This window comes from Microcaecilia unicolor, chromosome 8 (assembly GCF_901765095.1).
Source record: "Microcaecilia unicolor chromosome 8, aMicUni1.1, whole genome shotgun sequence".
NCBI classification, from domain to species: Eukaryota; Metazoa; Chordata; class Amphibia; order Gymnophiona; family Siphonopidae; genus Microcaecilia; species Microcaecilia unicolor.
In genome coordinates, this window is record NC_044038.1 from 89,554,024 (window position 1) to 89,580,638 (window position 26,615).

The 26,615-nt window shown below is 44.8% G+C and overlaps 1 long non-coding RNA gene across 1 annotated transcript; it reads right to left on the minus strand.

Moving 5' to 3' along the window:
- Positions 1-1,278: 1,278 nt before the first annotated feature.
- On the minus strand, positions 1,279-24,896 carry LOC115475476. Its single transcript, XR_003943038.1, has 4 exons — positions 24,820-24,896; positions 20,418-20,420; positions 18,606-18,612; positions 1,279-1,290 (listed from the first exon to the last, which is right to left on the minus strand). It is a non-coding gene; the product is annotated as an uncharacterized LOC115475476 (long non-coding RNA).
- Positions 24,897-26,615: the final 1,719 nt, after the last annotated feature.

Genomic DNA, 26,615 nt, shown 5'->3' on the forward strand with positions numbered 1-26,615 from the left:
ATACTTCAGGAGTCAGACAGCACACACCAGAATGAGAGAGAAATCTTCTTTATTTGCCAGCAAACAAAGTAGAACATCAGCATTAAGTCTCCTCTTCTCTTTCTCAGCTCTCTGTGTCTTTCTCTCAGCTCTCTGTGTCTTTGTGGCTTCTGTCTCAGCTGCTTCTCTTCTTATGCTGTCTTCTCCTTCTTCTGTCTGTTCCTTCTGTCCTTCTCTCTCTTCTGAGCTCCTTCTGACGTAAACTGCTTCTTCTCCCACTTAAATACAGTTCTATCTAGCCTAGCCTAGCCCCCTTACTCTCCAATTGGTTAAGGAATAGATTGATTACCTTGCCTCAACCAATCAGCTCCATACAAATATCAGTTACATAGGTTCCAGACATCCTAAACTGACCTGTGACCTGGGGCCCCTTACACCAGACATTTGGGCTCCAGTCTCTTACATGTTATTATGATTGATTTCTCATATTCCTAGTACTAACTGCTAACTAAACTCTGGCATTCATTAAAGGGGTCAAGGGCCAATCTTACTTAATAGCATACATATCAGGTTATTACTTTCAAGACCATTTCTACATTTTACCTATAATTAATCAAGGAGAAGAGAGCTGACTAGTCCTGACCTTTTTCACCTATCAGCTTATACATTGAACCAGCCAGAACTGCAGATAACTTAAAACACATGTTGGCCTCTTCACTGCAGTCCTTGCTTGACCTCTTAAACAGCAGACAAAGAGTAATACAGAATTTAACAGACATTCTACACAGAATTATTAATTTACACAGAATACAGCATATTCTAAAGTAAGCATCCTTATAAGACATATTCTACATACTTATAATGGTCTATATATCTAAGCTATCTCCTTATAACAAAATCTACATATCAAGAACTTCTGAAATTATTTCAGCTTTAAACTACAGTATGCCTAACAGTATACAGATGTTGAGCTAGCATTGGCAATTCACAAGGGTGAAAGAAATTCCTGTCTCTGACCTTTTTAACCTTTTGCTCGGCAAGCTAGACATTGAAATAATATGAACCATCTGGCATTTCTTCACTTTAGTTGCAGAGTAAAAGTTAGAATTAACAAATATGATTTCTTATATATATTATGCCCATGGCTGCCTCACGAAGAGTTAGAAAGTAAAGCGACTAATTTAAAGAAGGTTGCACATGAGGTCAGAGAGATGGTTTAACTCTTATCTTTCCATAGACAACAGCTTCTAACACACACATGCCACCCCTCAATGGTCACCTTACCAAAACATTGCAAAGTTGCCACTGCCACTTTTGCTTAAGATAAGTGCATCATATCTTTGGTTTTATAATATAAAATATTATGAGTATTGTGAAAATTTTAAGAGCAGCAAATGATACAGGTTTAATAGTGCATATAAACTAGTATAGGTTGTTAAGATTAATTATTATTATTATTATTAACATTTGTATAGCGCTACCAGATGCACGCAGCGCTGAACACCTGACACAGAGAGACAATCCCTGCTCGATAGAGCTTACAATCTAAAAATACAGACAGACAAGACAATTAAGGGTGAGGAAAGTACTGGGTGAGAAGGAACAAGGATAGGGGAATTGAGTAGTGGTTAGGAGCCAAAAGCAGTGGTGAAAAGGTTCCACTATTTAAGTTAAAGCATTCACTATTTACAAGAAATTGGAGGTTGGATTTGGGAGGTAAATATGTGATGTGCAGAGCTGTTCAGGTGAGCCGCTTTTTAGTGATGTGACTCACTGACACGTTGCTCGGCTGTAATCACAGCCTATACTGAATCCTCCTTTAAACCTTCAAATAATAAAGTAATATATATGAACATTAAATTTAAGAGGAATATATTGCTTTTAGGGGTTCTCCCTAAACATCCTGTTTATACCTGGTTTTTGCACCAGTATACTTAGGGATTGACTACATATTAGTAGTCCATATTCATGGAGACAGGTTGTTTATTTTTTATATGTATATGTTGGACATTGTTATATCAGATTGCATTGCCTGCAACGGTTTACATTGCTTGTACCTTTAAGAAAGTCAGGAAATTTCTGTTTCAAGACAACGCTCTTCTTCAGGGACGCCAGTGTACGCCTGTACCCATCCTCCATTTTGATTTTGCCCGTTGTTTTAAAGGTAGACACATTATTTTCCACTCTAATGGTGTTAGTATCTTCTTCCCAATTGAGTGAGAAGGCTAAAGATACATAAATATGGTTATCCTTTCACACCATTACCATCTAATGTTATATTTATATATACTTTTTCGATCTACACGTTCCTATATAATTTTTGTATATATGATTTTTTATTCCGTTTTTATTCATCTTTTTCTACATCTATAATTGATCAAATACAAACTATATTTCTATTACATATCCATGTTTTAATATTTTATAGTAAGTTTGTTCAACATTTCAAGATCACACGTATGTCATAATAATAGACACCAATTGTTGTTTAGAGCCATATGTTTGTTCTGTTTTATTTTTTATATATTGTTTTTATTTGTAGACTCCTGATGTAGGCCTTTTTTTTCAGTTAATAAACTTTGTTTTACTTTTATTACTTCTGTGGTCCAGTTCTTGGGAATCCTGGTTTGCATTCCCACTTCCTTTTGTTACTTGAGCTTCTCCTTGGGACTTCTTGAGTTCTCCATGTCTGTGGATTCTCTCTTGAGATATAGGGAACATATACAGATAATGGTCTTGAAGTGATCAAAGGGCTCTGGTTGGTGTATAAGGAATGATCACTGTAGAGAGATATGGGAGGGTAATAGTATGTAGAATTTTGTAGGTTAGAATGAGAATTTTGAATAGAATTCTATATTGAATTGGGAGCCAGTGGTGGTGAATTAGAAGTGGATCAGTATTACACTCACTAGTTAGGCAAGGATAACACTTAATGAAACTGGATATATATTCACACAGATAGACTCTTCCTATCCAGTCCGAACTTAATTCATATATAGTATTGTGACAAGGCTACATCCCCGATGTATAGAGTGAAGCAGCAGAACCATGAACTACATATCCCAGAATGCATTTCCAGTCCTAGCAGTGAGATCCCAGGGGATAGGCAAGCTGGCCATATACCGTCTCTGACCACAAGAGGGAGAGTGAATGAAGGAGCCAGTTCCCGGGACCAGCAATCTGTATATCATGCTGCCCACCTATAATAGGGAGGGGTGGGCTGAGAAGCAGGAGGAGGATTGGATGGAAGAGGGAATTAATCAGCCTGAGCAGGGGAAGAAAGCAGCAGAATGAAATGGGAGCTTGAGAGCTGAGAAAGGCAGCCCCTGAAGGTTTAGAAACCTACATGGTTTTGGAATTTATTTTGGTTTAAACCCTGCTTAAGTGGAGAAGCCTGTTTTTCTTTTGTGAAACCTGATTATTTTGAGAACCTCTGAAGTTGGAAGGCTTGTTTTATGAAGGAGGGCTGTCTGGTGGGAAGAGGGGTTCAGTTCAGGAGGGGAGGAGCAGTGCAGGCTGAAATACCTTGGGTTGAGGAAGTCCCAAAAGTATTGCACCTCCTGGAAGTAAAGGCTGCTGGGGGATTAACTGTCTTGAGGGGAAATCCTGCTTGTGGGACAAGTACTATTTGTTTGTTACTGGCTGGGACAAAAAGCAGGGATTTCCAAAGGGCTCTTGCATTCCCCTCAGGGAAGGGGGCAAAGTCTTTGTGTAATTGGCTGATGTACTAAGCAAGGCAGAACAGCCCTGCCGGAGAAGCAAGTCTCTACTCTGGAGTAAAGTTTTGTTTATGAATCTAGAAAATAAAGGAATGTTTTTGAAGTATTTCCTGGTGGCAGTTTTGTGAAGTTCTGGCTATTCATGGGAGGCAGCTTCCTCCCCCATACTGGAGCAGCGGGCCCGTTTACAATGGCACTATCCCAGATGGGACCTAAACTGTGATCCACACGGATAAGAGGGACAGAGGACCCTGGTGGGCCTTTACTACTGCACAGACCAACAGGCACCTCAGGTAAGCTGTACCTAGGGGGGCCAAGGCTGGACAAAGAGCAGGGTAAGGGAAGAGAAACCAAAGGGTGGAGAACCCAGGCAGAGTAAAAGGGGACCCGCTTAAAAGATAGCGCACTTGGGTCGTGTGTCTGTTTGCTTTACAGGATCTTCCTCACTGCCAAGGAGAAGCAGCAAGGGAGCTCGTAGCACGTCTTACATCAAGTGGTGAAAGCATCCAAGGAACAATAAAGGCCCCTCCTAAAAGCCCTACAGACCCGGATGCAAGCCATGGAGGTTCCTGAAGCCTGTCGAGGGGGCCAACACTGATAAGGCGCATTACTCGCCTACCCAGGTAAAGGGTACCTAGGGGGGAGGCGAGGGAGGATCCAAGAAGCTAAGAAATAGAGCAAGTGTAGAACCAGGGAAACAGACAGTCTGCACTTGGATTCTTCTCTTGTATTACAGGCTACATCCCTACAGACGGTCGAGGAGGACGTCGGAGCCATGGGAAGGCCGAGATGGGTCAGACCGGAGAGGAAAGTCCAGAGGCCCGAGGAGCCGGAGCCCAAGTCACCCGCAGAAGGAATGGACATGGCAAAGTTGGACACCATGATCCAGGTTCTGGGACTTGGAGAGGGACTTTGTTTAGAGACTGTTGGGACAATGTTTAAGCCTGAAGGGATGTCTGGGGAAGACAAGACCCCAAGGAGAGGAAAAGTGACTGAGCCAGTATGTTACCAATGTGGGGAAATGGGCCATGTTGGAGAGTGGTGTCTGGCAGTATGCAGTTCAGAGGATGAACTGGGAGACTGGGAGGATATAGGTAATCCTACTGTCAGTGGGGGGGGGGGGGGGGGGTTAAGTGACATGGCTGGCAAGAGGAAGCCCAAAGGCCATGGGAGTCTGGAGGTGACCCCTTCCTCAGGGGCATGCTTCATGGTTAGGCCGGGTACCCAAGGGGAAAGAGGTGGCTGCAGGGAAGAGGGTCAAGAGGAACCCGCTGCAGGGAAAGCACTCAATGTCCCAGGGAGAGGGGAGGCCACAAACCTGGAAAGTGCCAAGAGAGAGGAGGGGTGCCTGGGCGAGAGAGGAAAACCCCAGTTGCAGGATAGTGGTGGTCCTGGTAAGGGTAAATTCTCTAGGGGGGTATGCCCGGGTGAGAACTTCCCAGGTGACAGGATAAAAAGTCGTCCTGATTGTGTAGGGGAAGTCAATGTACACTGTGAGCAGGGGGGTGAGACAGCTGAAGAAAAAATAGGCTGCCCATGCTATGGTGAGGAACTGGCAGTATTTCCATGTGGTGGGGAACCAGGGAGAGTTGCCCCAAGGGAGAAATACTGGGAAACCCAGGGAATAGAAGGTAGTAAGTCAATCACCCTGGAAAGGGGATTAAAGGAATCTCCCAACGATAACCCTGAGTTTGGTAGAAAGCTCCAGGAGGAAGCCCATAAAGGAACCCGCTGTTAAAATCCCTTAAAGAGAGTATCTGGCAGGTAGAATGGGAGCTGCAAGCCCTATGTAAACCGGGGAAACTCCATAGGTACCCTGAGCAACGTCTGAGGGAGGTTCTGGAACTTAATAAGGGACTGATGGTAACTTTGGTGGGCAATATACAGCAGCAGGAGGGGTTCCATAAGGTATTGGAGACTAGTCTGAGGGAGACAAAACAGAAATGGGTCCTATTCGAGTCAGCATGTAAGAAAGAAATGGCTGCTTCAGTGCAGGTCTTAGAGGCCAAACAGGCAGAGTCCCTTAAGCAGAAGGAAGGCTGTGAGGCACTGCTAGCCACGGTTAGGGCTGAGCTGCTCACAGAATGTAAGCTAAGGGAAGAAAGGGAAGCAGAGGTAGTCCATCTTACAGCCACCCTGAAAGAGACCCAAGCCTTAAATGAGACCCGAGTAGCTAAGCTGCAGTCCACACATGAACAAGAGATAAGGGACCTCACAGACAAGTTGCAACTGGACCAGGAGTTAAAGCTGAGTTCCAGAATGCTCGCCTAGAATGGCAAAAAGAGCAGGAGGCCCTAAGGGAAAGTATAAGGGAACAGCAAGCCTTGATACTACTCCAGAAGCAAAGGGAAAATAAGCTTGTCACCTCTGTAAAGGCAGAAGTAGAAGAAGCCAAGCAGGAGGTGAAGCAGAGGGAAATGGAGTGGGCTAAGAGGCAGGAGAGTGTTAGGGAGAAGGTAATCCAGATAGAAGACCTGCACAAGCATAGGCGCCCGGTATAAGAGGCTTGGGGAGGCTAAGCCTCCCCCAGCCGAATGATCGGAGGCGGAGCCTGATGACATCACTACTTTTACGCGGCACGCCCCCTGCGACGATGCTTAAACATGCGACCCAGTTCCGCCCGCCCGGGGGACTCGCCGACGATGCGATCAGCTGATCATCGCAGTAGTTTTGCCCACTCGGACTCTCACCGGCGCGCCGCGGTCCTGTGCCTCGCCCCCTCGCCCTCAGGCAGCCAGTCAGTCAGCCGCCTCACTGCTCGCTCCCGGAATGCGCGGGAGGGGCGCCTCAGGTAGCAAAGGCACTGCAGGCTCAAGGCTTGCCTGGCTGGTAAGAAGAACAAGAAGAGAGGATTGTTCCCGCGGATCCCTCCCACTTCCTGCCAGAAAAAAATTGGCACATAGGCACAGGCTGGATTTCAGGAGAGAAGAGACAGAGGTAGGTGCTGAGTTGACTGACTCTGGGTTTTAAAACAACAAGTCAAAATAAAAATAAATGCTTTGTTTCATGCAATGATGCACATCTGTCAGGCCTATACCACGATCTGTGAGCCCCTGTGCCAAACAACGTCTGGCAGCCAGACAGTTCTGATCTTACCTGGAGAATCAGGACTGGAACTTCCTAAGGAGGGCAGGACTGTACACAGGATGGACAGCAGACAGATGGCAAAAGGCAAGGTCCAGGTCCAAACAAAGGTTCAAGGCAGGCGGCAGACAAAAGCAAAGTCTAGGTCCAAACAGAAGTTCAAGGCAGGCGGCAGGCAAAAGCAAAGTCCAGGTCCAAACAGAGGTTCAAGGCAGGCGGCAGGCAAAAGCAAAGTCCAGGTCCAAACAGAGGTTCAAGGCAGGCGGCAGGCAAAAGCAAAGTCCAGGTCCAAACAGAGGTTCAAGGCAGAAAAACAATCCAAACACACAGAACTCAGGAATCCACACAAGCAGAAGCCGAAGCAAAGTGTTCTGCCAGCGTCTGTACTTAAATAGCCCCCTCCATCAAGAAGACAACCATCAGCTGACCGGGGGGTGGAGCCTACAACCAGCCCCAGGGCTCTGGATAGGCTGGTCACAGAGAGAGGGCGGAGTCCAGCCGCAACCAGCCAATCCGGACCCAGAAGGGGCGTTCTCCATGCTCCCGGGTCCAGCGCCCGGAAGAGACTCTCCAGCTTGTGAGCGCCGGCGCTGCCAAAATGGCCGGCGCTCTCCAGCCGCCACAGCACTATAGCGGCGAACCGGCACCGTCCAGGAGGCAGGCAAGATTCCCTGAACACGCCGCCCGTAGCCAGCGATACCCCGTTCTCTCCTGCTCGCGGAGCGAGGCATCACTGCGGGCAGGGCGGCACAGGTAAGGGACGTGACAACATCTCTTTTAGTTTAGATCTTCCTGGATCTCACCTTCATAGGTACCCACTGGATCCACTGTATTTTTGCCCATCTCTTTTGTTTAAACATAACTAAATGGGCTATAAGCCCCAAATGCTGTTTCCTATATTGTTTGTGATGATGACTTGACTTAGACTGTAATGTGTGATCTCCCCCCCTCGGTGAGCACCCTCCCCCCTCCGGAGCACGTACTTACATAGGGAGGTGGTGGAGCGGCAAGGGGTGGGCCGATCCGCCCTGAGTGCATGTCGCTGGGAGCTGCATCGGCTCCGCTGGTTCCCTGCTCTCTCTGTCCTGGAACAGGAAGTAACCTGTTCCGGGGCAGAGGGAGCAGGGAACCAGCGGAGCCGACACCCCCCCAGCGGCGTGCACCCGGGGCGGACCGCCCCACCGCCCCCCCCCCCTTCCTACGCCACTGTTGTCCATTATTAACCCTCAGGACATTTCAAGTCCATTTTTTATATTAATTTTGGCCATTTAATAGTGTGGAGTTTTTTGGGGGGGCTAGATGATGTTGCACCGGGCCTACTATGCCTTATAAAGTCCGATCATCTTGGGCTGGCTGGGTGGTATTACTGAACCCCCCCTTTTTTCTCCACTTTATATGCTGAAAGAAGATTCACATTTAACTGTGGGTGATTATGATAACTTGTTCCTGTATCCTGTTTTATACACAAGTAGTGTGAGACTGTGGCTTTGGAGTTTCAAATTAATTACTTGCAAGCTTGAGTGCATCATAAAGATGACTTATACTGTGCCAAAATTGAAATTTGAAAACTCTTATCTCTATCTGGTTGTTAATAAAGAGCTCATTGTGAATACTATCCACCCTAAAAGGATGTTTTGTGGCTGTACATGAGAATTGTGATATGATCCCTTGTTTCATATTGTTGACGGTCTGTGATGTTGTCCCTTTGGGTGGTATATTGGTGTATTAGGGTCTGCCCAGTGTAATATTTATGGAGGTTGAGTATGCTTTTGCACAAGTTTGTGCATAGTGTGTAGTGTTTTTACAGTTGGGATTGTTGGCCTTATTGAGGTGACAAACATCAACACTTTAATTTAATTTTAGTTTTTGTCATAGCACCAGTCTAGTCGCCGGATGTTACTTCACTAATGTGACCATTTCATTTTGGGATTTTCCATTGATAGAAATAGCAGTGTTGAATAATTGATAACATTTTTGAATAGTATACACATTGGTTAGTATATGCTTTGACTTTGAGAAACCACTTTTTTTGACATATGATACATATGTAATATCTACACTGGATGGACTGTACAGGTCTTTCTCTGCTGTCATCTACTATGGTACTATGTTATGTTACATTTAATAAAAGGTGTTAATTGTAACTTTTATTTTCACTTATTTTTTTCTGTGTTGTCAGACAATTATGGATGTAAGCCCCACCCCCTTTAGCCTCCCCAAACAGTTGGGCCACCGACCGCCTATGTGCACAAGAGATACACCCAAAGGATAGAGGGGTTATTGGTGGAGATGCAGGCAGCCCAGGAAAGGGTAGGGTACCTTACTCAGAGGAACCTTGAGTTGGAAACTCAGATAAAGGAGTTGCAACAGGTTCAAGCACAGGGGGCAGCTGAGTGGGCTGTTGAGAGGCTGCAGGCCAAGGAAACCACAGAAAGGGCAGAAAGCTGCAGGGTGGCCCTGGAAGAGAGGTGCAGAGTGTTGACCCTCGCAGTGGATGTCCTCTTCCAGGATGGGCAGAGGAAATTAAGGGAGGTTCAGGAAGCAAAATCCTGCATTTTAGACCTCCAGCAAAAGCTCGAGGGAAAGAAGGACCCAGGAGGGGTCAAAGTAAGTAAGCTCCTATCCCTGAGTAATGATCAGGATAGGGAGAATCAGAAGGGCCCTGTTAAAACCACAGGGAGAGGTGGTGTAAGGGTTAAAAGATTTGAGACACCCCAGAAGGGCAAGCAGAGAAGGGAAAAGGCTGCCCAAGGGAGGGGAAAACCCGGACCCCAGAAGAAAGGGGGAATCCTAGGTCCCACCTACTGCACTGAAGAGTGGGGTAAGAGAGTTCCCGGAGGGGGGACACCGGCTCAGGAAGGGTGCCAGGGGGATGCTAGATCACCCAGAGGTTGGGGGGAGACCTGTTCCAAAAGGGGTTTTCCGGGACCAAAGGAGAGCGATAGGAGGCCCTTAAGAGTCTCAGGGAAAAGGAGACTGAGGACCCTACACACACCCCACAAATACCCATTGGGGCCTAGTAGGCGGAAAAGTGCAGCCCCGGGTGGTAGAAAGGGGAAGAGAGCGACTAGAAGTTCCCCTGATGTGCTAAGGACAACAGGCCTTAGGAAAGTACACCAGAAACTCAAAGTGGAAAAGGGGGTGTACCCATGGGTCAGGAAAATGGGTGAAGTAATTAGACGCCATGGCCTAGGAAGGCGTAAAAAGAAAGGACGGAGGATCCTGGGGTTTCCAGGGGTTCGGTCTAGAATTGCGAATCCCTGGGAAGGTCCCAAAGGGACTCGCAATTTCTTGAGGGAGGGGGTGTGTGACAAGGCTACATCCCCGATGTATAGAGTGAAGCAGCAGAACCATGAACTACATATCCCAGAATGCATTTCCAGTCCTAGCAGTGAGATCCCAGGGGATAGGCAAGCTGGCCATATACCGTCTCTGACCACAAGAGGGAGGGTGAATGAAGGAGCCAGTTCCCGGGACCAGCAATCTGTATATCATGCTGCCCACCTGTAATAGGGAGGGGTGGGCTGAGAAGCAGGAGGAGGATTGGATGGAAGAGGGAATTAATCAGCCTGAGCAGGGGAAGAAAGCAGAATGAAATGGGAGCTTGAGAGCTGAGAAAGGCAGCCCCTGAAGGTTTGGAAACCTACATGGTTTTGGAATTTATTTTGGTTTAAACCCTGCTTAAGTGGAGAAGCCTGTTTTTCTTTTGTGAAACCTGATTATTTTGAGAACCTCTGAAGTTGGAAGGCTTGTTTATGAAGGAGGGCTGTCTGGTGGGAAGAGGGGTTCAGTTCAGGAGGGGAGGAGCAGTGCAGGCTGAAATACCTTGGTTTGAGGAAGTCCCAAAAGTATTGCACCTCCTGGAAGTAAAGGCTGCTTGGGGATTAACTGTCTTGAGGGGAAATCCTGCTTGTGGGACAAGTACTATTTGTTTGTTACTGGCTGGGACAAAAAGCAGGGATTTCCAAAGGGCTCTTGCATTCCCCTCAGGGAAGGGGGCAAAGTCTTTGTGTAATTGGCTGAAATACTAAGCAAGGTAGAACAGCCCTGCCGGGAGAAGCCAAGTCTCTACTCTGGAGTAAAGTTTTGTTTATGAATCTGGAAAATAAAGGAATGTTTTTGAAGTATTTCCTGGTGGCAGTTTTGTGAAGTTCTGGCTGTTCATGGGAGGCAGCTTCCTCCCCCATACTGGAGCAGCGGGCCCGTTTACAGTATTCAATACCCCACATTCTTCAAATCTTCAATATAGTAGTATACATTCCCCATGAACCTCAGTGATGTGCAATCACCAGCAATTTCTCAATCTGGCGATAATAGCAAACATCAACCTCTTCATTGGTTCATTTCAATATTTTTAACTTATTCATTCTATTTGTTAAAGCTCATAATTTAAATTGAACTTATCTTCTTTCTTTTAATTTTATCAGACCCAGGGGTTAGGCTGCCCGACATGCACGTTTCGCTCCGAAATGAGCTGTCTCAAGGACATCCCCTACAATATAGAAAAACAGTTCATTTTTATCTGCACTCCATACCCAGACAATTAGCCTATGTCCAGAGAGCATACTTATTTAAACCGAACCCCCAAAACTTACCCCATGATCTTACTAGCGTCCGCTCAGCAAAAGTTATTCAGTAGCCAAGATGGCGCCAGCGTCTCTTCAAATTAATTAAATATCAGCTGTTCTCTGACGTATCATGTTATGTAGATCTGCCTTTGATGTCTTTTACTAAGGGTAAAACTCTGGGAGAACGTTTAAGTAAAAATAAATTTATGGATTACAGAGCTAGAAATATTACCCAGGGGGGTCAAAACAGCTGTGGTCATTGCCAGTGGTGTGCTTTGGCCATTACTGGTGATAGTTGGCGTGTGCCTCAGAGGGAGAAAACAATGAGAAGTACATCAGTAACCAATTGTGAGAGTAGTAATGTGGTATATGCAATTGTATGTCCCTGTGATTTGATATATATTGGCAGGAGTGCTCGACCTATTAAGATTCGTCTGAATGAGCACAAGTCGAGGATACAAACGCAGAATATACAGGCTCCTCTGGTTAACCATTGGTTGCAGAAACAGCATAGGACTGAAGATATTAGATGGAGGATTATTGAATGTTTAGATGTTCGGGAGGAGGGTGGGTCCATGAAGAAACTCTTAAACTTTAGAGAACAATTCAATATTTTTATGTTATAGACAGTTACCCCGAAGGGTCTGAATGCAGAAATTGAATGGGCAACCCTTATCTGAACTAATTTCTAACCTACCACCGATAGCAGTGAAGGGAGGAAAGCTATTGGTGGAACGCCATGGGGGGGGCGGGGCTTAAACTGTTGATACGTCAGAGAACAGCTGATATTTAATTAATTTGAAAAGACGCTGGCGCCATCTTGGCTACTGAATAACTTTTGCTGAGCGGACGCTAGTAAGATCATGGGGTAAGTTTTGGGGGTTCGGTTTAAATAAGTATGCTCTCTGGACATAGGCTAATTGTCTGGGTATATGGAGTGCAGATAAAAATGAACTGTTTTTCTATATTGTAGGGGATGTCCTTGAGACAGCTCATTTCGTAGCGAAACGTGCATGTCGAGCAGCCTAACCCCTGGGTCTGATAAAATTAAAAGAAAGAAGATAAGTTCAATTTAAATTATGAGCTTTAACAAATAGAATGAATAAGTTAAAAATATTGAAATGAACCAATGAAGAGGTTAATGTTTGCTATTATCGCCAGATTGAGAAATTGCTGGTGATTGCACATCACTGAGGTTCATGGGGAATGTATACTACTATATTGAAGATTTGAAGAATGTGGGGTATTGAATACTATATATGAATTAAGTTCGGACTGGATAGGAAGAGTCTCTATCTGTGTGAATTAGAAGTGGAGTCATAATTGGGGTATTTTTTTGTATGACAGAGAATTCTGATGGCTATATTCTGTACATATTGAAGACACCAGATAAGAGAGTGATTGACCCCTGAATAGACTGTATTACAGTAGTCAAGCAGGGAAATTATCAATGCATATAGAAAATTTGAGAGGTTCAAGGAAAAACATTTGGAGCGCACATAGAAAAAACTTCATTACAAAAGCAATTTGAGTCTCAAATGAAAGGTCTTGGTGTATATTAGTGTGTTAGCGATGGACAGATGATCTGTTCCTTAACCCATGTAGCTACAGTCTTTACATGATTGAGAACAAAGCAGATATTTTTTAACCAATTAGAGGTTGTATCCAAGACGAGTTGAAGTCCAGATAGAACAAGTCAGTGTAGTGAACTTGCAATATACCATAACATAAAAGAAAGCTGAAGTACCAAAATTTTGTAGGAGTAATTCTAGGGGACTTATGAAAATATTGAATAGAAGAGGAGCCAATACAGAGCCTTGTGGGACACCAAAGGACAGAGGTTGAGGAGCACTGGATGAAGTGGGCATTGTGACTATAAATGATCTGCCACATAAGAAGGAAGAAAACCATTCATTAACTTTTCTGGTTATACCAGTTCTGACAGTCTTGTATGTGATTGTGACTCGCACTGTGATGTTCCCAGGAAGGGCAGTACAGAAAGTTTAAATAAGCCATAAGAGTATGATCGACAAGGTTGAAAGCTGAGCTCAAATCAAGAGCTATAACCAGAACAATTTTTCCATTGTCTAAGGTAAAGATTGCTTAATAGGGCTATGATGATTGTTTCTGTGCTATGTCCTGGATGAAATCCAAATTGGCATGGGTAAAGAATATGAGTGTTATCCACAAACTGCATCACTTATTGGAAAACCAATCTTTTTGCTGGTTTTTGAATTGTAGCTAAGATTAGAGATTGGACAATAGCTAGAGCCAAATTCAGTATCAGAAATAGGCTGGTTTAGTTATGTTCGGACTACAGTTTGTTTCCTGGAAGTTGGTACTGTACTATTAGATAAACTGTTGTTAATCAGTATCATTGCTAGTGAAATTAGGCCATGATGGGGAATACTAATCCCAGAGGAGTCAATAGGGTCTAGACAGCAAGTGGTGATGTGAGCTGTATGAATCAGTTTAATAAAGCTGATCAGTGTTGTAAGGGCATGTGTTGATCATGAAGAAGAGAACTGAAGACTAACCGTTTGGTTAACTGAAGTGTCAGAGCTGTTAGAATTTGATAAGAAAGTTGATATTGAAATAGAGCTAGAAGAATTTGGTAAGAAGTTATTGTAAGGTGGTTACTTTACTACTGAAACAGTTGGCACATTCTTCTGCTGATGGTGATCAGGAGGTGAGATCTTTCTTCTTCTGCTGATGGTGATCAGGAGGTGAGATCTTTCTTCCCTAATGAGGTGAAATCTGATTAGGACCAGAGATTTTTTTTAGTTTGTTAACTGAATTGGTTATTAAAGAAGTATAATGCTTATTTTTTTCTTGCTTAAGTTTTAGATGACAGAAGGCATAGCATTCCTTATATTTTTTAAGGGCACCTATCCTGAGGTCAGGGATTGTCAACATGGAAGTTAAAGTTGTCTAAAATTACTAAGTTAGGAAATCTAAACACAGCACCAGACGGAGTCTGAAAGAGGGTTTCCCATAGTGTAGAGTCATAAGCAGGTGGAAAATAAATAAGGAGAATGAACAGAGGTATTGTGAGAGATATTCTTTGGATAAGCAGAAGCTCTGGATAGGCAAAGATATCTGTTTGCAATTCAGCTACAGAGAAAGCATCTCTGATAATAAATGTCACCCCTCATTGTTATATCATTGTTAAATAGTTTGCTTACATTTTTGGAAAAGTTGTTGTCATGTCTCTTTTATTCATTCATGGAGCCGGTTCTGGTGTCAGTGCAGCTGATCGGGTCTCAGAATCATCTGGTGCTTGTCTGAAGCCTCCTCTCTGCCATCTCAACTGGGCTCCTTACAGCCCCCCAAATCGTGAGTCACGGGACCAGTTCAATTGACTAGTGCTTGTCAGAACCCTCCACCATCTCAACTGGACTCCTTACTACCCCCCTCCCCCCCTCAATCATGGGTCTAGTGACCAGCACAATTGTCTGGTGCTTGTCAGAAACCTCCTCTCTGCGATCTCAACTGGCCTCCTTACCACCCCCCCACCCAATCGCGGGTCACGTGACCAGCACAATCATCTGGTGCTTGTCAGAAGCCTCCTCTCCACCATCAATTGGGCTTCTTACCACCCCCCCCCCCCCTCCATCGCAGGTCACATGACCAGCACATAAGTGGGCTTTCCCCGGAAGTCATCCCAGCACTACTATATTTTTGGAATCGCTTTGCTAGTTTCCTGTTGGGACATTCTTAACTGGCAGATCCTCCAGAGCAGGTGGTAGTCTCGCTATTTTCTTTTCCTCTAATCTAATAGTCATGTCAACAATTCATAGTTGTTACCTCACTCTAAGTATTTCTTACCTTTTTAAAATGATCTTAGCCTTTCTCAGTGGGTATCTTTCCTCACCCATGAAGCTGGACTTACTCTTGATTTAGTGCTCTCTTCCACTTATGCTTTGCTCTCTCCATCCTCTTTCTCTTCATTGAAGATCCCCTGGTCTGATCACTTATCCTTTGTCTCTTCTGCTCCGCTTCCAACACAAGCTCAGAAATGGACTAGAAGTCTAGCCAGTATTGATCCTTACAGTCTCTCTTCTTCTCTATTAACTTTTCCTGATGATTTCGAGACACTTAACCTAGACATGAAAACTGATTCCTTGCATTCTACTCTTGTAGAGGCTCTTAATAGAATTGCCCCACTTAAATCCACCAGGCCATCTCACACTCATCAGAGAAAATCCTGGTTCCTCAGTGGACTACGTCTGCTCAAGTAATAGCTACGCAAAGCAGAATGGACCTAGAGGAAAACACGATCAACAAGTAGTATGAATGTTTAGAAAATATTGCTTAAAGACTTTAATTTTCACCTCAGACAGATTAAGAAATTATGCTATACTAATCATCTGAGAACAGCAACCAACCCATCAAAGGAACTCTACTCCCATCTTTTACTCTCTGACCACGCCCTCAGTGTGTATTCAGGAGAAATTGGCCCCTTCTGCTGAATCTCTTTCACAGTTCTTCACATCAAAGATAGTGACTCTTCTCCAATCTTTTTGTCCATCCTTGCCCCACCCTTAATTTCTTCTCCACATCCACAGATTTCTCATTCATCACCTTCTAAAATATCTTCCTCTGCTGTACTTTTACCCTCCCTCTCATCCTTTCAACTCCAGTCCACTGTTTCTCTCCTTAAGGTTCTACATTCAATGAAAATTACTTCCTTCTCCTTAGATCCTTTTCCATCGCAGTGGCTAGAAATATCTGAACTGGAACTTCTTCTTAAAATTCCTATTTCTTATTAACCAAAGTCTTTCTACAGGCCAAGTCCCTACTTGTTGGAAATCTGCTGTAGTCTGCCCCACCTTGAAAAAAACCTTCTTGGATCCTCAATTATCTGCACACTATCATCCAGTTTCTAATTAATGTTTGTTATCCAAACTGCTAGAAAAAATAGTCTTTCTTCATTTCAATTTCATGGATAAAACTCTCACACTTCATCCTTGACAGTCAGGTTTTTGGCCTCATTTTAGCATAGAAACGGTTCTAATTGCTCTTATTAGTGAATTTTAAACTCATCTTGATAGACACAATGTAGTTCTGGCTATCTCACTTGACCTTTCATCAGCTTTTGATTTGGTCAATCACCCCCTTTTACTTTCTTGTCTTGAAGCTTTGGGTGTGTCAGGCACAACTCTTGCACTACTTCCTTTCTTACAAACCACTCTTTTCAAATTCAAATGTCATCCTCCTCCTCCTCTTTGTTTCACTTTCTCAATTGTGGAGTCCCGTAAGGGTCAGTTCTTTCTCCCCTTCTTTTTAATCTTTTCCTTAGTCTCTTGGCAACCCTGATTCAATCCTTTGGGATTTCTTTTCATATCTATGCTGATGACATTTTGTTGATTCATCCCACAATCCATCCTCACCATCTATCCAGCCTCTTCAGGATTGTCTTGCCCTAGTTTCAGACTGGCTACACTCTCATGGTCTGGTCTTAAACAGGGATAAGACAGTAGCTGTCACGGCCACAGGTAAGGTGAGCCCTTTGACCAAAGCCGGAACTTTGACAGACAAGCCACCTGGGCTGGCACAGGCAGGAAACAGAATAGATTGACTAGAATAAGACAGAAATGAAAATGATAAAAGCAGATCAATAATAGATATACGTGGACTTTTATTCATGCAAATAGCAATCTCCTTGCATCGCCCGACGCTGGCCGTGTTTCGCCCAAAAAGGGCTGCCTCAGGGGCTATACTGTGGACTTTACTGGCAAACAAGTATATAGAATGTCAACAAGCGGTTCCCAACTTCCACGTTCAAAACAGCAAAAACACTATTTCAGAAGTGCAATCCTTGTAACTGGTAGAATGGCATATAGAAGCACCCCTCACGATCTTGGAGTTTGCAGATCGATTGCCTTTCTGCTTTTTGGGACCCTCTTTCTTGGGCATCAAACATATAAACGGCGAGTGACCGTACTCACTCGCAAATGCGCAGTAGAGACTTCCCATTCTGCCCCGCCCCCACGTCAATACGTGATGACGGGGGCAGGACAGAGAGGGAAGTCTCTACTGGCATGCTGCAGATGTCGGAACTGCTCCCCCTCCCCCGGAGTCGCCGCCACCGCCCCTCCATCTGGCCCGAGCACTGTGAACTTACATCACCACGCAGCAGCAGGCACATCAGCAAAGCTGCCGTCGGGCTTCCTTCTCTGCCTTTGTCCCGCCCTTGCCGATGTTACATCACACGAGGGCGGGACACAGGCAGAGAAGGAAGCCCGCCCTGACGGCAGCTTTGCTGATGTGCCTGCTGCTGCGTGCTGATGTAAGTTTACAGTGCTGCTTGGGCCGGGTGGAGGGGTGGCGGTGGCGACTCCGGGGGAGGCGGGGCGGCGCCGACCTCGGGAGGGGGGCTCGGAAACCCCCCCATTCCAAAAGTAGCCTGTTTTCACGGGCTGAACGGCTAGTTCTAGAATAAGACAGGCCAAGGCAAGTACAACTAGACAGGCAAAACAAGGCAGGAACAGGAGTCAGGAACGGACTTGGCTTGGCAACTGGAACCAGAGTCAGGAATGGACTTGGCAACTGGAACAGGAGTCAGGAACGGACTTGGCTTGGCTTGGCAACTGGAACTGGAGTCAGGAACGGATTTGGCTTGGCAACTGGAACCGGAGTCAGGAACGTACTTGGCTTGGCTGGAATAGGATTCTGGAACAGGCTTGGCTTAGCTGGAATAGGATTCTGGAATGGACTTGGCCTGACAACTGGAACAGAAGTCAGGAACAGACTTGGCTTGGCTGGAACAGGATTCTGGAACAGGTTTGGCTTGGCAGGGAACAGGAACAGAACTTACCTCAAACAAACAGCAGGAGGACCAGAACTTGGCTTTAACACAGAGCAGGAGCAGGAACAGAACTTGGCAGGAACAGAGCTTGACTTAACAAAGAGCATGAAACAGAACTTGGCTCTAACACAGAATAGGAACAGAACCTGGCTTAACACAAGGCAGGAACAGAACTCACAAGAGCCAGGAAGCAAACACAGCACACAAAAAGTTAAAGCAGGCTACAGGGAAGACTAAACAAACAAAGAAGAAACCTGCTTACCACAAACTAGCCAGAATCCACAGCTGGGAAGGGAGGCAAGACAGACGGAGAGGCAGCAGGCACAGCTGCACAGCAGTGAAGTAATTGGGGATGATGCTGGCTTCTAAAGATTCTCAGAACAAACAAACAAGAACTACATATTCCCAGAAAGAGTACAGGCAGAGCTTGAAACCAAAACTAACTGTTGGGCTTAGCAGAGGATTTCTGGTTTGGTTTGTTTGGCAGAAGCTGCAAGTGATCTAAAATATTTTCTGAACCTAAAATCTAAACTTATATAAAAAAAAAAAGCTGTTGTTTCTACTAGGGTGTGTCTTCTCTAAAGCTTTCTGTCTATTATCCTATTGCCTAAAAACTGCTCTTTTGCTGGGTACTTTTTCTTTTCTCTAAAACTGTGATTCCTGTGTGTGGGGGCTGGGCTGCCTGGGGGGAGTTCTCTGTTGGGTTTAGTTACTGAGCTGAGTGAGCTGAGTGACGTACCTTAACAGACAGACTCCAGCATGGAGCTTTGCTCTGCCCACCCACCCCCCCTCCCCAACGCCTGCCCACCCCTGGGGCAGCTCTTCATTTATAATCAGTGTTTTAATGAAGGTAACAAGCAAAGGCTGCTCCCACTAAGTCTCAATACATTCATTACATCCAAACAGTAATCACAAAACAACAAAATACATCATATTAAAATTCTAAAGACACTTTGTCTATCCAACATCCTTAATTTTGTAGCTTGTTTTACTATATTGAAATACTCATATATTAATGAGATGGAGTCAGAAGTCCAGTAGTGAGAAGGGTGCTACCCAGTCTTTTGCTCTGAGTGTCACATGTATGATTATCTCCCAGTTGGTGTGAAGTCGTATGTGTGTGCCCGGTGCAAAGAACTCCTAGCTCTCAGAGAGCGGGTCCGCTCTCTCGAGGCTAGAGTACAAGACTTGGTAGAGATGAGGGAGATAGAACAGTACATAGATGAGACCTACAGGGAGGTTGTAGAGAGGTCCCACCTCCAGCCGGGTAGCCCCTGTGCTACTTCAAAGGAGAGGAGTCTCCTAGAAGGAGAGCATTGCCCTGGTGACGTAGGAAGTACTCATAGGCGCCCGGTATAAGAGGCTTGGGGAGGCTAAGCCTCCCCAGCCGCAGGATCGGATCCTGATTACGTCACCCGCGATGACGCCAACCGACACAACCCAGTTCCGCCTGCCCGCCTGGGGCTCGCCGCTCGGCCCAGCCGCCCAGCCGCAGGATCTGTTTCAGACCGACGACGTGACACGACGCCGATGACACGCCATCCCAATCAGATATCAGCCCAGTTGAGTTCCGCTTCCCTGCTCAGGCTCTCACACCGGTGCGCCGTGGTCCTCCTGTGCCTGCAGTGCTTCTTCGCCGCGCCGTCGCGTCGCCCTCAGGCAGCCAGTCAGCCTTCCCTACGAGCACTCGCTCCCGTGCCGTCATGTACTTCCTGTTCCGCATAGGCGGGAACGCGTGGGAGGGGCTTCACGTAGGGAAGGCTGAAAAACAAGAAGAGAGTCAAAGACAGAGTGTCTGAGAGATGTTCCCTCCCACTTCCTTCCTTCCAAATTGGCACATAGGCGCAGCACATTGGATTTCAGGAGACAGAAGTAGGTGTTGAGTTGACTGACTCTGGTTTTTAAAACAAGTCAAAAATAAAAATAAATATTTTGTTTCATGCACATCTCTTTTGTTTAAACATAACTAAATGGGCTATAAGCCCCTAATGGTGTATTAGGTTCTGCCCAGTGTAATATTTAAGGTATAGTAAGGTTCTGAGTGTGTTTTTGCACAAAGATGTGCATAGTGTTTTGCAGTTGAGCGATTGTGGTTAGTACATGCTTTGAGCAACCACTTTATTCTTTGACATATGATACATATCTAATATCTAAATTTAATAAAAGGTATTAATTGTGACTTTTATTTATTTTTTTCTGTGTGTTATCAGACAATTATGGACATAAGCTCCACCCCGGCCCCACCCATAACCCCACCCCCTTTAGCCTCCCCAAACAGTTGGGCCACCGACCGCCTATGGAAGTACTCCTGTAGCTAGGACCTACCCATCAGAGGATGTATTACCCTCGCGCACCGAGGATATGTCTCCGATTACAGCCCACAGGGGAAAAGATAGAACCGCTGTTGTAGTTGGAGACTCAATCATTAGGAATGTAGATAGCTGGGTGGCTGGTGGACGCGAAGATCGCCTGGTGACTTGCCTGCCTGGTGCGAAGGTGGCGGACCTCACGTGGCACATAGACAAGATTTTAGATAGTGCTGGGGAGGAGCCGGCCGTCTTGGTACACATGGGTACCAACAACATAGGAAAATGTGGGAGAGAGGTTCTGGAAGCCAAATTTAGGCTTTTAGGAAGGAAGCTCAAATCCAGATCCTCTAGGGTAGCATTTTCTGAAATACTTCCTGTTCCACGCGCAGGGCCCAAGCGACAGGCAGAGATCCGGAGTCTCAATGCGTGGATGAGACGATGGTGCGGGGATGAGGGTTTTGGATTTGTCAGGAACTGGGCAGCATTCTGGGGAAGGGGGAGCCTATTCCGATCTGATGGGCTTCACCTTAACCAGGGTGAGACCAGGCTGCTGGCGTCAACATTTAAAAAGGAACTAGAACAGCTTTTAAACTAGAAGCGGGGGAAGGCCGACAGTCGCTCAAAAGCGCATGGTTCAGAATAAGGTATCTTTTGAGGATATCACCCAAACAGGGAAGAATAGCTTCCTTGTAACTAAGGATGTCAAAGAAACCGTAGTGGATCAGATGGCCTTATGTAAAATTAATAATAACCAGAAAAAGATAACATATTAATAATGCCATGTATTAAACGTGATATAAAACTGAGCAACAAGCATGCATTGAAATGTCTATATGCAAATGCAAGGAGCCTGAGACATAAGATGGGAGAGCTGGAATACATTGCACACAATGAAAAATTGGATATTATAGGCATCTCTGAGACCTGGTGGAAGACAGATAACCAGTGGGACACAGTCATACCGGGCTACAAATTATATCGTACTGATAGGGTAGATAGGATTGGAGGAGGGGTAGCACTGTATATTCATGAGAACCTTGACTCAGGCTGCAAATATTGCAGGATACAAAACCCCTATTGGAATCTTTGTGGATTGAAATTCCACATGAAAAGGGGAAAAAATGGTGATAGGACTGTACTACCGTCCGCCTGGCCAGGACAAGCAGACGGAATGTCAAAGGAAATTAGGGAAGTGAATAAAATGGGCAATGTAATAATAATGGGTGATTTCAATTATCCGGATATAGACTGGGTTAATGTAACATCGGTACACGCTAGGGAGATAAAATTTCTTGATGAAATCAAGGACAGTTTCATGGAACAGCTGGTTCAGGAGTCGACAAGAGAAGGAAAAATACTAGACTTAGTCATTAGTGGAGCTCATGATCTGGTGCAGGGGGTAACAGTGTGAGGGCAGCTGGATAACAGTGATGATAATATGATCAGTTTTGATATTGGCTTTTGAAATAAGTGATCTTAGGAAATCAAATACACTAGCGTTTAACTTTAGAAAAGGAGAGTACAATAAAATGAGAAGAACTGTGAAAAAAAGACTGAAAGGAGCAGCTTAAAGGGTAAAAAACTTGCATCAGGCTTGGAAGCTGTTCAAAAACACCATCCTAGAGGTACAGGACAAATATATTCCGCGCATTAGAAAAAGAGGAAAAAAGACCAAACGTCAGCCGGCGTGGCTGAACAGTAAGGTAAAGGAAGCCATTAGAGCAAAAAAACAATCCTTCAGAAAATGGAGAAGAGAACCGACTGAAAATAATAAGATAAAACATAAGGAATGCCAGGCCAAATGCAAAACGGAGATAAGGAGGGTGAAAAAGGACTTTGAAAAAAAAATTAGCATTAGAAGCGAAAACACATAGTAAAAGTTTTTTTAGATACATCAAAAGCAGGAAGCCGGCTAAAGAATCAGTTGGGTCGCTGGACAACAGTGGTGTTAAAGGGGCAATCAGGGAAGACAAAGGGGATGTCTGATGATGTCTCACTGGGCAATGAGGTTTGGCTTCAGAGAGACCTAAGCGAGGCTTGGCTTCAGAGACACCAAACTGAGGCTAGGCTACCAGGAACATCAACAGTAGGGAAAGAGTCTGGAGGGGTCACAGAGCCAAATACAGAGAATCAGAAGGTCTGGACATAGAGGCACGGCCACAGCCGTGACAGTAGCATGTTGAATCATGGGTGAGCTTCCATCACTGTCCCTATCCCTAACCTTTTTCGATCATACACTATTCCCAGTAAAAACTTTTGCTATCTAGGAGTGACATTGGACTCTGAACTTGGCTTTTCTCAACACATTTCTGGGTTATGCAAAACAGGTTTTTTAAATTCTACATCAGCTTCGATCTGTTCGCAGATTCTTATTACGCCACTTTCCACTCACTGATTCTTTCACTTCTTATCACTAGGCTTGATTATTGCAACACCATTTATCTAGGCTGCTCCGTTCACTCCTCAAAAAACTCCAGACCTTTCAAAATACTGCTATTAAATTACTCCATCATGCCCATAAATTTGATCATGTCTTCCCTCTGTTCCTAAAATCCCACTGACTCCCAGTTCACAATGTATTATCTTCAAGACTCTTACTATTGAAGCTTATAGGTTAGGTCTCCCCCCAATATTTATCCAATCTCACTGTTCGTTACTCCCCTGCACGTTTTCTTCGGTCAATGAATAATCACTGATTATGTCTGCCCAGTCCCCATTTTGCTCAATTGGAATCAACCCGATATAGGGCCTTTTTTAAAGTAGCCCTTAAGAGCTGGTTATTTCATCAAGCTTTTAATCCCACCTGAGGCATTCGTGACCTCTCACCTGTGCTCCTGCAATATCCCCTTTCCCCTCTCTTCCTCTCCCCTTTAGTGGCTGTTTCAATAGCCTCTTTTTTTTTTGTGTAACTTGAATTTATTGTTCCTGTGATACCCATTTTTCCTCCCCTCCCCCTCCTTTGCTCCAATGTTTGTTTTTGAGCGTTCCTTCCTTTTGTATGAGTAAATTGACTAAAACTGTCCTATCGATACATTGTAGTTCCTTTCTGTCTTACTGGTGTTTTTTTTAGAATTGTACACCACTGTGATCTACAAATGAGTTAATGGCGGTATAGCAAATGCAAATAAACTATAAACTATCCAAGGCTATCATAACAGATGATAGGCCATATATATAGAAGGGCAGAGAGTGAGGTCCCCAAATTCCTTCTCACACAGGCTCTTCTGAAAAGGACTTCCCTCCCTGCTACAGATTTTTCTACACATACCTCTGTGACATTCCTTCCGGAGAGTCCTGAGAAGGGTAAGATGGTGGGAACAGGGCTTACTGTAGGGTTAGGCTTATGAGCTCAATGATATTGGCTGACATTTTGACAGCTCTTTAAGTTTAAATATTATAGATTGGCGGGCTTTTTCAGTACTGCAGCTATTTTTGGTGTCGGAAAACCTGGTGGTAAGATTGTAAAATTTGACTTTTTCTTTTAATTCTCTTTAGGTTTTTTTAATAGCCTTTTTAATGTTAACACTTTTAATTTAGCTTCCTTTTGAGACTGAGAAACATAGCAGTTCAAAGGGCTTTGGTTTCATTTTGACAGCTCTAGTTTTATTCTGGTAAGTTTTGACATCTGTCATATTTAACAAAGTACTTTATCCCTTTTTGAGTCGAGATAATGTATGGGACATTTGTTATTTGGAATTGGATGGGGTATATGTTACATGTACTTTGCACTGAATATTCACAGTTGCTGACATGCTGACAATATTGCAGAGAAGTGGGCATGGAGTGTCTGTACAATGAGTTATTTATTGCCAAAGTGGAGCTTGAAAATGGAGATTCTAAAAGGGTTGGTGAAAGGAAAGTTTGTGTGGGGCTAAAATAAAGTTTGAATGGTGGGCTCAAGCGAAATTTGTTGGGTCAAAGAGAAGTTTAGTAAAACTCCAGTTTCCAGGTGGAGAGAGGCAGTGTTGGGCTGCATGCTCCGAGCCAAGATGAAGAATGTACCTTGCAGGGAGGAGGGGGCAAGAAAAAGACCCACAATGCTAGAGGCCAAGGAAGAGGACCAATAGGATTAGTGCCTGAGACAAGGACACAACGCATGCCACGTCAAGGCACTGAAGCAGCACTTGCCAGTACTTCAGTGTGGAGGGAAAGGGCCACTTATAGGGGCTGACCTATCAGAGCCTAGATTGTAAGGACAATCAGGAAGTGACAGCAGCATGAAACACAATGGGAAGTGACAGCAGCTTTGAACTCACATTAGAATGCCAAGGGTGGCCCATCCCAAAGCTGGAAATTTATCACTGCAAAGCTGCAGATTGAAGGATGAGTGAGGTTTTTCTTGCGAGAACCAGCCATGTCTAAAGCTAGTTCTGGCAGATGTGTATTCCAAAAACTGACATATTTCAATTAATAAATAGAAAAGAAAATTATTTTTTTCTACCATTGTTGTCTGATGATTTTATTTTTCTTATTGTGTTGGTCCTAGTCTCTGGTTTCTGCTTTCCTCTTTCTCTGTCTTGCCAGAGACTCCTTGTCCATTTGGCACTTTTTTTCCCCTCCATGTCCACATCCATCTTCTCTCTGAATCCCTATCTATCTGACCCGTCATATTGAGCATCTCCCATCTCTATGTCCATGTTCTTGCCCTGTCTAACATAACTGTTCTATACCCCTGTTCCCCCCCTCCCCCCCCCCCCCCCACACACACATATGCCAGCATCTCTCTCTATTTTCCTTCCCTCCAATCTCCCTCTCCCAACCAGCATCTCTCCCTCTCACTGACCCCCCCCCCTCGGGTCCAGCAAGTGTTCTTTTCTCTTCCCTCATTCCTGTTCTGTCTCCCCTTTGCAGGATCAGCACTTCTCCCTCTTTCTTCTTTCCTCACAGGTCCTAGTACCTCATTCTTTCCTTGTCCTGCCCCTTCCCCCAAAGTCCAGCACCTCTTTCCCTTTCCGCGTACTCTTTCTTCCTCACCCCTTTCACTGGATCTCTCTCTTCCCTTCCTGACCTCATGTCCAGCACCTCTCTCCCACTGTGTCCTGATTCAGCACCTCTCGCTCTCCTTGCCCCTCTGATGCAGCACCTCTCTCTCTCCTTTCCCCTAATGCAGCATCTCTTTCCCTCCTTGTCCCCCAGATGCAGGACCTCTCTCGCTCCTTGCCTACTCTCTAATGCAGCACCTCTTCCCCTCTTTGCTCCCCCCTGCCCTCTCACAATTCTGTACCTCTCTTTCCTTCCTCTTCTTTCCTTTCCACGATTGCCAGCAGTGTCATCAATAGCAGGCTCCTTCAACCAATCCTGGAGGCTTTCCTTCAGCCATGTATTGCCCCTTCTGAAGCAACTTCCTGTTTCTTTGAGGACGGGACACAGCTGAAGAAAGGCCCCCGGGATTGGTTGAAGTAGTCTGCTATTGCTGACATGTAAAGAAGGGAATTACGACTAGAGTGAGCCAATGCATGAGTATGGACCCCTTAAGCGTGTGAGCTGGAGAAGGAACCTGAATGTATGTGACTTGGCATGTCTGCTTGCTACAATATAAATTGTCATCTGCAGAAACTTACTGCAATGCGCAGAAAAAAAAATTGGCACAAGACCAAGTTATTAACCAATTCTTTCAACAGTGGTTGTCTTTAGAAGGGAAGAGGGGTAGGGGAAAGGGCTGGGGATATTGATTTGATTTTTTATTTCTGTTTTTACTGTTTACTGTTTTATTCATTTTATTTTGGATTTTGCTCACATCTTTTTCAGTAGTAGCTTGAGGTGAGTTACATTCAGGTACATTGGGTAAACACTGCTATAATTAACCTTGTACAACCTTTATTTGTGTTGTGCACATTCTGCTGAAGAATCCATGGTAGAATCTGAAGTTGTTGTTTGGCATAATCACAAATAAAATGTTTTAAAAAATACAATATAAAAAACAAATGCAAAACATGCTCACATGACTATGAGGGCAGAACACATGTTGCATATGTGAGAAGTCCCAGCTTTGACAGCTGAAGGCATGCCACCGACTTCTTCAGGAAATAAGCAGCGGGCAGAAGAGGGGAGCGGTAGCACTGTATTTATTTGGCTGGCAGGGCTTCAGCATCCCCACCAGAAAAAGTAAAGGGGTGCTGCAGTTCAGGGGTCCAAGCCCAAAGTA